The following is a 12,606-nucleotide window of genomic DNA, read 5'->3' on the forward strand; positions in this document are numbered from 1 at the left end:
ACTCCAAATCTCGGATATGTCGTACACGGGGCCCCGGGAAATGTGTGTAAACATTTTAGCATCCCTAGCTATCTCGAAAAGGTCGGCAAAGGGGCGTGACCTCCAACAGTACAGTAAATGTACATAAGACAGAGGTTAGTTTCTAGTCCCCATTTTTTGTGGGATGGAGGTGTACATTTGTGGCTAAAGGTGTGTAGACACAGCTGGCCTGTGGCCACGTTTTTGAAGCCAGGGGTCAAAAGGTCAAAAGGAGCCGGCACCACGCCGCCTATGAGATAACAAAAAGTTAATGTGTGTTTCTCTCATAACTTTTTGTCATTATTAAAGAGAGGCCTGATTCTCAGATATGCATGTTGGATGGCTAGGATGTTGGTCTGGGAAGAACTTCAGGCCAAAATCTTGCAAGCGAGCCGCTGGGTGCAGGTGCAACGAGATGGAGCACTTGCTGAGCCTGGACTTTCATAATCTTCGCTCTGTGAATGTAAAGGATGTTTGGTCGGATGTTACGACGAAGAATCATAATGTGAATGGGAATATTCTATAAATCTCTTGATATCATCTTTCGTCTCAACACTTCTGCTGCAGCCACTTAAAGTCTCACTCCGAGAACCTTATAATATGAATCAATCCATTAGAAGTATGAAAATATCTTCCCGGTGGTGCAACAGAGCAAACAAGGTGTCCTTTGACATCTACGTTTCGAGACGATTGCAACAGTGCCACACATGATCATATTTGAATATGTTTCGGGGTAGTAATTAGCTGTCGATTTTGGAGGCCTTTATCAATAATGACCAGCTATAGATTTGCTGCCCGATGGAGATTTTTGACCAATTACATGTTAATTAGCATCTACACGTTAAGCTGAGTCCAATGAGATCAAGCTCGGCCTCTTGCTACACCGAGATCATGTCCTAGACGTAGGTGTACCATGTAAAACACATGTTACCATTAGCTAGAGTGTCGTTCTTGGTGTCATTGGACTCAGCTCAACGTGTAGATGCTAAATAACATGTAATTTGTGACAAATCTTTATCGGGAAGCAAATCAATAGCTGCTCAGTATTGATTAAGGCCTCCAATTTCGACAGCTAATTACTACCATTAAACATGTTCGAATATGCTCATGTGTGGCACCGTTGCAATCTCCTGGAAGCGTAGATGTTGAAGGACACCTTGTTCGTCATCTTCCGCCACCGGGAAGATATTTACATGCTTCTGATTGACTAATGAATTGATTCAGCTATTCCCCCAGAAGTCTGGGGTCAAAAGGTCAAAAGGAGACGGCACCACGCCGGGGTGGATCCAGATCTCGGGCAACAGCGCAGGGTTGCCAGGTCCTGCAAAAAACGTGCCCCCCACATACCGTTCAAAATCCACCCAAAATGTCCTAGAAGCATCCCAAATAAAAAATGATATTATTGGCCATTTTGGCCAACGTTTTGAAAGTAATAATATTAGAGGGAATATTTTTTTGTTGTTGTTTTAGCAGCGAAATGCACCATGTGCGTGTGTGCGTGTGTGTGTGTGTGTGTGTGTGTGTGTGCAGGCGCGGTCTTTGCATAGAGGCGTTGCTAGGCAACGGCCTTGGGCCCCTCCAACTGTAGGGGCCACTCCTGACTGGGAGCTGCAAACTTCCCATAGGCCTACAGCTGGTAATTGGGGCCCTTTGGACAGTAATTCACAGATAAATGTTGATTTTTTTCTTAATTGGTGATTTTTGTATGTTTAAATTGGAAAGAAGAACAACAGAATAAATTACAAAGAAATACCGATTACGTGCACACCCCCTCTCTTTCGCGTTAAAATGGAATATTCCATCCATGCAGTTGTTGTGACTCGTGAGCAAAGACGTGAACTTAGCAACATTAGCAACATGAAGCGCCACTACCCAAGTGGCGCTACAAAAAGAAAAAAGAAGGAAGAGGCTAAACTAAAAACAGATGCTCTCCCAAAATTAACAAGCTTTTTTAGCGTGACAACACCACCGGACACGAATGTTTTGGTGGAGGGGGAGGGGGGGGAGGAGATGCCGCCGGGCCCGGCTGTTGATGCAGCAGGAGGAGGAGGAGAGGAGCTAAAAGCATCGTGCACTGATGACAAAGATGACGAAAATGCCGTGGAGGATGCGGTGAGTAGGCCTACTGCTACTGCAAAGTGAGAAATGTCAGATTTGTTTGAGAAGAAACTGCCACCTGTTCAGTGTTCATAAGAAGAGAAATAAACAGGAAAAAGAAGCAGGAAGATAGTGACAGTAAGGCACATGGGCATACCAGGGAGAGAGAAGCAGATGAAGAGGTATAGAAACAGAGGGACAGAAGGAGAGAGAGGACAGCACAGAAACAGGGACAAGAAGTGAGGTAATGATTTTGCAGTGCATTCCTGTGACTGCTTGATAATTAATCATATAATCATTATCATCTCAAGCAAATTGAATGGTTTTGCATACTATGTATCATATTACAAAAAGTGTTAACTGTTAATGTGTTTGCATTTATTTTTTCTGTTCTAGATTTCTACAGATGGTACACATCCCGACCCTGATGCATGAAAACCGGTGCCACACACACACACAGGGACATTCTTCATCACTCACTCAGACCTCTCTCTCACATACTCATTCTCTCTCTTTCTCTCACACATGCACAAACTCTGCCTCCTCTCTCTCATATTTTCACTTTAAGTGTTGTTGTGATTAATAATTATTCTTTATCATTAAGTTCAGTTACAAATGCTCTGTCACACTGCTTTACTTTTTTACATTTATTTATTTTTTGGCATTCAGATGTACATTTTATTTAAAGATATGTTTATTGATTGCACATATAAAAAATACAGTTAGCACTGAAAGCTTCAATTTCCTTTTAAAATTATTTTTGTTAAATAAATATTTTGCATTTTGACATACGATGGTGTGATATCTGAAAACGTATTTCTCGCATATGAATGTTGAGGGCCCCACTAGCTAAATTCGCCTTGAGCCCCCAAATTGCTAAGTCCGCCACTGTGTGTGTGTCTGTGTCTGTGTGACTGTGCGTGCGTGTGTGTGCTTGTGTGTGCTTGTGTGTGTGTGTCTGTGCGTGTGCGTGCGTGTGTGTGTGTGTATAACACGCTATTTTATGTTGAAATGCGACGTAATCCAGTGTTCACGAAAAGTACACTGTCAACGTATTGCTTTTGGCGACTGGGTTGGCTCTCAGATATACGTGTTTCTAACAAGATGATATCATTAAAAGTTACATAAAGTAACAGTTTAATAACACAAACGCAGGAAGCACGTGAGCTGCTAGTTTAGCGAAAGCAACCTGACGTTGTTGAAACATGCGAGCGAGCCGATCAAATCCTAATAACTATAAAACTAAATATCAGACACAATCACTGACTGAAGATTATGCAAGTAAAAAGTATATTTCTCGCTAGAAATGTTATTAGAAACACGTTTAACAGTGAATCGGTCCTAAAATATTGCATTTCCCTTTCAGATAATAAAGATTAATAAAGATCATACACATTCACTGACTAAAGATTATGTAAGGAAAATGTACATTTCTCGCTAGAAAAGTCATTAGAAACGCGTTTAATGGTGTATCTGTCCTAAAATATTGCATTTCCCATTCAGATAATAAAGATTAATAAAGATCATACACATTCACTGACTGAAGATTATGTAAGGAAAATGTACATTTCTCGCTAGAAATGTCATTAGAAACGTGTTTAATGGTGTATCTGTCCTAAAATATTGCATTTCCTATTCAGATAATAAAGATTAATATAAGCTACGCCGTGTTCCGGAGCCGCGGGGGATTCTGGGAATTGGGGTTCTCAGTTGACAAATGGGGCTTTTGTTAACTTGTTTTGTTGTTAGGATTAAGTGGGGTTAATGGGTTCGGGATTTTATGTGGTTGTGTGTTGTTCTATTAACATTGTTCGTGTGTTCATTATTGTCGACACCGTCACCGAGAGTGACGTGACCATCGTTTCGTGCAGCTGTTCCGTGTTGAAGTCTCGTTCAATAAAAAACAACTCTCGTTGTCGAGCGTTCAATAAAAACCAACTCTCGTTGTCGAGCGTGCCCCCCCCCCCTACAAACGTGTCTCCCCCCCCTCAACAAACGTGTCCCCCCCCCCCCCCCCCCCCCCCCTTCAACTAACGTGTCCCCCCCCCCCTTCATGGGTCTGATTCGCCGATTTCCCATGCTGATATCCCCGAAGATTCTCGGGCATCTTCGACAATTTGGCTATAGATTGTCTCATTACACGCTAAATCATATAATTATAGCCTTGTAGTGACCGTAACATAATTCACCTACAGTATTTCGCTATGTGTTGTTCTTTCAATTGTGTTGTTGTTTACTGCATGTCATTTACATTCTTGGTGGTTCAGGGATCGCGGTTCCTAAGGATTACGTGCGTCTCATGACGTCACAGACCATGCTGGATTTGTTTACCTTCAGCACGCCGGTTTTCTTTTTTACAAAATAAACAAGTCACACGGCTGTGTGCTCAACGTGCGAAGTTGTGTTCTTAACTTATTGCAATTTCCACAGCCTAATTATATATATAGGTTTTGGCATAAACATAACTAGGGTGCACTGTACTATCTGCGCACACCCTTTCTGAAGCCTCTCTCTCGCTCTCTCTCTCTCTCTCTCTCTCTGTCCCTCCCGCTCTCTCTTTCTCTCTCTCTCGTACCGTTTTGTGGAGCACGTTAATTGTCTTAGAACACTCCCATTCAGAATGCATTGGTTTACATTTCGTTTTGTGTAACACGCAAAAAGTCGGACTATCGTGCTCGGGAACACGCTTCAATAGATTAACGTTTGTGCGCAGGAGCACGCAATTGCGTGATACCGGGTTGTACCCCAGCAAGGAGTCTGTCGCTGATTCCTTGCAGGAATGTGCCCACTGGAAAACATATTGTTGGTTTCATGTATTTAAAAATAAAATATCCACCATATTTAGGAGCACCGGTGCTTTTTTTTATATAGCTTACCGTTGTATTGGTGTTTCGCCATGTTTTAATGGTGAAATGGATGTCAAGACCCCTGCAAAACATCAAAGAGGAAACATTCTAAATAATTTATAAAAAATTGAACATTAATAATTTCAATTCATGAAAAAAGGAAAAAATTATGTAAAGAAAGATTTTCTAAAACTCTTCTCCTCTGCAGGTTCGTGTTCTATGCATTAGCCCCCTCATTTTAAGTTTTAAAAGCAAACAAACATGTCAAAAGTTAAAGTTCACTTCTCTCACCTCTGATGATTTTCAGTTCCAACTGCTCAAAGACATACAGTTCAAATAATAATCTATGTAATAATTATCCCAGTTCACAGTGTTGACTTGAGTTCTCAGTGCAACGCTTGGTACTCCCAACAGAGATAAAAAACAATATCACCTCCTAAAAAAATAAGCCATCTCTTTAGCTCCACCCTGTTTTCTTCCCCATAAAACCCACATGACAACGAGTGTTGTTCAACATGATTGGACGACAGCTTAGAGAGAAGTGGTGGCGTTTTTATTTTTTGGCCATTTGTTCTTACCTCAGCCTGACCTTCTGTGGTGAGGGTGACAGGGGGTGTCTCTGGCTCGGTGTCCCCGGACCCCCCACGGCCCTGTGGATAATCACACGTGCACAGGCGCTGTGGCGCATGTACTCACACGCTGTACGCACCTATCGAGGGGGACACATTCATGCATGGTCTCACACTTGATCACACCGGGCTGCACGCCCACTCGGTTGATCGCCTCCTGTTCATTTTGAATAACCCCCCACATACAGGCACTGTCGCCCAACCTCCCAACCGAAGGCCCTGCCACGCGACACGCGGTGAGGACAGAGCAGCACACCCATAGGTTGTTCCCGTATACATTTATTACCTAATGGTCTATGATCCATCCTGAACTAGGGCATATACTCACAATCTTAGACCATATTTTCGAAAAAAACATCCTTTAAATCGCTACAACAAATGTGTTATCAGTGGGGTTTTTATGCTGTTTTCTTGCAGTCACACAAGTTTGAATAACCACCAGTGACAATGGTGATGCAGGCACTACCTTTTGCTGTCACGAATACATGTGGTGTCTTTTTAAACTCTATACAGTAAATGTATACATTATACATACATTTTATACAGTGTGTGGTTAAGATGGACGTCTCATTTCAAGTGAGGCGGCTTTGTGTGCACGGTATGGCCTCTACTAACAGGATCATTAATATGTCCCCTTCATTATAACAATAAATCCAGTACAGCGAAAACGAATAAAGTAGTGCTAAGTTAAACACGATATTAACGGTTGGAAAGAATACCTTCAGCCACTCGGCCCTTTGTGGAATAGTTTGGACATGCCTACAGAACAAAAAACAAAGGGCATGTCCACGATGAAACACTAAAGCACTTTACTTCTGCTAACAATAGTCTTCGGGTTCCATTGATTGCATTTCCATTTGATTTGAGGTCAAAATCACTGCTCTTTAATGGTTTGTGAGTGTCGGACTAATGGTTGTTGTTACTTCATGAGGTGGGTGCATTGGTTTGTCTCGTCCACTAGATGGAGGTAAGTGATTACAGTTTATGCGTTAAAGTCTAGGACCCACTCCTAAAGAACAATGAGATACTCCTTGAACACCTAGGGCTTTGACCTTTGACCCTGTCTCTCCGTCTGTCCATCCGTCGGTTTTTTTGTTGAACAATGAGTCAGACGACAAGAAGGTGCGTGTGTGTGTGTGTGTGTGTGTGTGTGTGTGTGTGTGTGTGTGTGTGTGTGTGTGTGTGTGTGTGTGTGTGTGTGTCCAACTGGAAGAACAAGAGCAAAGTGAAGGAACTGGGAACAATATTGTGTGTGTATATCAGGGGCGGCTGGTGATCAAAAATGTTGATCACAACCCCCCCCTCATAAAAAAAATTGGTAACACTTTATAATAAGCAGTGGCGTCTTTGCATTAGGGGCCAGTGGGGCACGGCCCCACCAGAGAACGCTGCCGTGCAGGGCACGATTGTACTTTTTTTTTCAAAAATGTCATTGAGCATAAGTTAATAATACATTAATTGTTAATAATTAATTACATGTCCGCAGTTTTAATTTGATGAACGCAATTGTTGTAGTGTAGTAGTTGTGTGTGAAATAGTTCGTTGCTCCGTCTCGTCATTTCCGCTCGGTGGGGCACAGCCGAGATGGCCCCGTCTGCTGCAGTGTAGAAACTGGTGCTGTTGCGCGAGCAAGCGCGTGCGCAGCGCCCGCTTCTGTTTCGGCGGTGGGGCCAGAAGTTTAGTGCCCCAAAGCTCTTCTCATTGGCTGATTTGTAGAAAGGGCGGGGTTTACGGCGGGAGCCGATCAGATCTTGCTAGCTGGCTAACGTAGTTACTGTTACAGTTACTGTTACAGTAAATAACAACAAATGGACGTTTCATTCATTAAATGATGAATCGTGTTGAGTATCTGTCTCATGTGAGATTTAGCACTTGAACAGAAGTTGGAGATAAAACGTTTGGGACCACATCGCCCGACGGATTTAATCATTATTCAAGAGGGAAAGGACAAGAATAGATCGTTCAACCAGGAGTTGTTCAAGCGGAAAAAAATGCTTGTGTTTCACCTCAGCCACACAAAGGAGACCAGACAGCACTGTCCTTAAAGCACAGTAATTACCATCTTAGCCCAAACTTACTTAAATTTTCACCCAGGATTATCCAGGTCTGAATAGGCAACCACTCTATCAGGCTAGATTCATTGTTAATTGTACAGTATGGTGGCCTGCAAACTTAATGCAACTTAAACCATACTTATATAATATATGTTGTCAGATTCGCGTTTGAGTGATGGCATTATTCAGCTGCAATTTTGGTCCCCTCTGTCACTTGCTACTGTTTTTTTTGTGATGGTAGTAATATGTGGTATTTCTGGATTGCGTTATAATATTTTCCTGCATGGGCCCCACCAGAGTTTCCAAACCAAAATCGCCACTGATAATAAGGTGCCATAATAAATAGCAAACTAGTCATTACTTAACCCTTTGTTAATATTTGTTAATTGTTACTGAAATATCTATTTGGAACAAGTTAATAGTTTTTCCATCATTAATTAAATATTAGTTTGCATACATTCTGTATGTTAATGTTTAAATAAATATAAGACAATATATTAACTAATATTGTATTAATATTTATTAATAGTTAACTAAATGTATTTTTGGCACTAATTAACAGTTATTTCTTACATTATTTAAATGTTAAATGTTTATTTACAAACTATATGTTAATATAAAAGTTAATGACATATTATTAATTAACTAATTGTTATTAAACTGTGCTTCTGCCTATCCCAATATGATCCACTCATCATAGGACTCTTACAATGAAGTTAGTTAAGCTTAATTAATATATTAGTAATATATAACTAACAGTATGGGGGACCCTTATAATAAAGTTGGTTAAGCTTAATTAATATATTAGTAATATATAACTATCAGTATGGGGGACCCTTATAATAAAGTTGGTTAAGCTTAATTAATACATAACTATCAGTATGGGGGACCCTTATAATAAAGTTGGTTAAGCTTAATTAATATATTAGTAATATATAATTATCAGTATGGGGGACCCTTATAATAAAGTTGGTTAAGCTTAATTAATATATTAGTAATATATAACTATCAGTATGGGGGACCCTTATAATAAAGTTGGTTAAGCTTAATTAATATACAACTATCAGTATGGGGGACCCTTATAATAAAGTTGGTTAAGCTTAATTAATATATTAGTAATATATAACTATCAGTATGGGTGACCCTTATAATAAAGTTGGTTAAGCTTAATTAATATATTATTAATATATAACTATTAGTATTGGGGACCCTTATAATAAAGTTGGTTAAGCTTAATTAATATATTAGTAATATATAACTATTAGTATTTGGGACCCTTATAATAAAGTTGGAATAGTAATTATAAATTATATACAAATATTTATTATAACATTTATTAACGATAGCAAATATTTTAACTCTCAGACTGGAAATGAATGATCTCAGCACACACTGTTGGGAAGGGGGATGAAAATACTTTATTTATAACTCTCTAACAAAGAACTCTCCACTGATGGTTAACCTGATGGTCTCCTGGAACACTGCAAAAAACACGGCAATATTTCGTAACCACACTTGGAAAAAAACAACACAAACTGGGGTAAAAAAATAATAATTATGCTCTCTTTGCATACGGGATTAATTTGCATTGACTTTTTAAGTCATCTATTTTTGTCTGAACCTCAGCATCACCTTTAATGTAGTTTTCGCATAAATTTGCTACATCTTTCAGCTTTGCCTGTTTGGTTTTATCGAGGAGCTTTGTGAACTCGGCAGGTGACGCTGTTGCCAGCTCTGCAATGCTTGCCGTGGACCTGACTGTGAGTTCGTTCACCCCTGCGTATGCACAGGAAGCCGACAATTTCAAGCCCCGGTTGTATGCTTTCAGGACCTTCTTGTATCTTCTTATCACTTCAAAAGGGCCACGGGCTGCAAGAAGCAAATCATAAAGAAAAAATACATTATGGACGGTACATAAAAATGTGTGTTCACAACAGTGCTATGAGTTGAAATGCTTATTGTATTATTATGTGGCAGGATACAAGACAAAACAGAATTCCACCTAGCTCCTTTAAATAGTTTGTCCACTTTATGTTAGGGTAGAATTAAAGGGATACGTCACCATTTGGGGAATTACACCAGTTTCCACTTTCCCTCGAGTTAAGTAGCCTAATTGAGATTGACCTTTCTCCAGTTCATCCAGCCGTTCTGAGTCTGGCGGTAGCATTTTTGGCTCCAGCCAAGCATAGATCATTGAATCAGATTAGACCATTATCTCGCCCATTAGCATCAACGTATGCTCAAACGTAACTAAGAAATCTGATATTTTCCCCATGTAATACTTCAGTAATTACAAAGTGTACCAACAGAGAATGAACATGGTGATCAGTACCGTGGTTTGAAGTACTTGACTTAAAGGGATTATGCGGAGTGAATCAACCTGTAGCCCTGTTGTTTCACATTGCCAAGTGCTGTTGATAGGCATGAGAACGAGAGAATTCCATGCACGGTAGACCAAATAGCGAAACGGCAGCCAACGCTAACTGCTGAGGGCATGTGAGTTTCGTTTTCATATGCCCGCATCTGGTCTACGTTGTAACTATTGCTGTCGTTCTAATACCTATTGACAGCACTCGGCAGCCTCAAACAACAGGGCTACGGGTTGATTCACTCCTGATAATCCTTTTAACACATGGAGGGACTATTTTCAGATGTGTCAGCAAATGTCCTAATTTACTATGCTGGAATGAGAGTATAGTTCCATGTTTTATCAGAATAGACAATCGCCACATTTCATTATCCACTGTCTTTGTACTCTTTGCAACTACAGAAGAATCAAGTTTTAATTAGAATTATTTTTTGAATTCTTAGTCACTTTTGAGCAAGATACTAATAGGCGAGATGCTAATGGCCTAATCTGATTCAATATTCTATGCTAGGCTGGAGCTGGAGCTAAAAGTACTACCGTCAGACCAAAGTTACTGACCAAGGTAGAGCAACATACACTGGAAAAAGCCTTCTGTTGAACCAAGTAAAAAAAACATGGGTAATGGTTCACATCTATATTACATAACTTGAGCCAATGACAAATATATAGCTTGCCTCAAACAATATTTCCTATGTTCATAAAAACAAAATAATACAACTTGGCACCAAGTATAATTTTATTCTTTGAATGAAGTTAATACATTTAAATCGTATGTTAAATCCTAAACAAAAAAATATTGATTCACTCCAACAATTGGTTCTCATTTAAGAAATATCTATCAGAAATAATTTGGTTTATCCAATCAAAAAGATTACAATTTAATCAAACAATTGTTTCTCATTATTGTATACATCATCATCATTTTTTCCCGCTCGGCTCTCGCCGCTTCATGGCCTTGAGGCACTTCTGTCTGGATTCAACATCACATCGCGACATCAGTCAGGGTTAGGTGCTTTGCCAAAGACACCTCGATAGGGCTAGGTGAAGCCGGGGATTGAACCAACAACCTTCAGATTACCAGCCAACCCGCTCTACCACCTGAGCTACTGCCGCCAGTGAGTCATCGTCACTCTGGTCAAGTGTAGTTCTTTCACCTCAAAAAGTCGCCAAAAGTCACCAATAGCAGCTGAAAAAGAAGCTAGATTTGTCGCTTGTCGCTGTTTTGAAAAAAAGTCGCCAAAGGGGTCTGAAAAGTAGCTAAATATAGCGACAAAATCGCTAAGTTGGCAACACTGCGGTTTGGTCCAGTAGTCGTAAGCGTCTTTGTATTTAATGCGCATGCGCAGGCTTGTACGTAACCTTGACATTTTACATTTGTCAAAATAGATATTTCTTAATTGAACTCCTAACTAAAAATATCTATATTTCACAGTATTTTGAAATAAAAAAAAGTTATTTTAAAAATAAAACAAAAAATGTTTATTTGAATTGAATTACAAAATAATAATCAGATGAAGTGCGGCATAAAACCCTTTTTCCAGTGTAATACATTACAAATGGGAGTAGTCTCGCAAAGCCAGACCAAACTACAGCAAGTAGAATGGTCTGGAACCACGCTATTTAGATCCGTCTATCCGGGGGGAAACTGGGCGGGCCTGTTTTTATTTCTTTAAACCAATCATAATCGTAGGGCGGGGCTAACCCCGGGAAGTAGCAGCGGTGCGCAATACGGGAAAGCCAGCAACCGGAAGGGGAGGAGTAGCGGTGGAATCTGATGCTAGCGCAATAGACGCTGTCCATTTCCGCTCTGCCAGACTACAATGGGAGTAAACGTGAATAGTTCCAGTCTGCATAAGTGGGAGTGTCACATAACGTCACAATGTAAACTTTTCAATTAACTTCTGTATGAGGTATGAGGGCTCGACTCTGGGATTTCCCCCCCCTCCCCCTTCTGAAAATAGAACACAGAATTTAACAGACATTTGTGCTTCTCGCTTCACTTTTAACCTCTCTGGTCAAACTCAGAGAAAGGCTGAATGACCTGGAGAAAGGTAAATCTCAAATGTTGAAGACAAGGAGGTGGAAAATGAATTTGCTCCAAAAAGGATAGAATCAACGTTTCACTAGAGTTTTACCTCTTTTGCAGACATCAGTCACTTTGTGGTGCTTCCTGGCCTTCTTTATTTTGTTCTTTGTCTTTGAAAGTCTGAGTTTTCCCTTGCCCTTTCGTTTCATCTTCTCATCTGAGGAGGAGGAGGAAGAACAGGAGGAGGACCGGCTCATTGAAGACAATGATGAGAAGGAGGCAGTGTCTTCCTCTGACGATTGTTCTTCTCTGGGAGCTTTAGACAGGTCTAGACAGTACAAAAAAAACAAAGATTAAACTGATGTTGCTGATGCCTTATACAGAATACCATTTCTTCCTTTTTGTTCCAACAAAGTTAATATTTTGTGGAAAGTCAAAATAACCCTAGACCTGGGATGTGTTACTATTAGGTGGTTACTATTAGGTGGTTAAGTGTCGAACCAGGGTAAGTTAAGCTAGAGGTAGTGGTCTGGAGTCTCCATTCTCTTAACTACAGAAAGCCAGCAGG

The sequence above is a fragment of the Gadus chalcogrammus genome, unplaced genomic scaffold, assembly GCF_026213295.1.
Source record: "Gadus chalcogrammus isolate NIFS_2021 unplaced genomic scaffold, NIFS_Gcha_1.0 GACHA086, whole genome shotgun sequence".
Classification (NCBI taxonomy): domain Eukaryota; kingdom Metazoa; phylum Chordata; class Actinopteri; order Gadiformes; family Gadidae; genus Gadus; species Gadus chalcogrammus.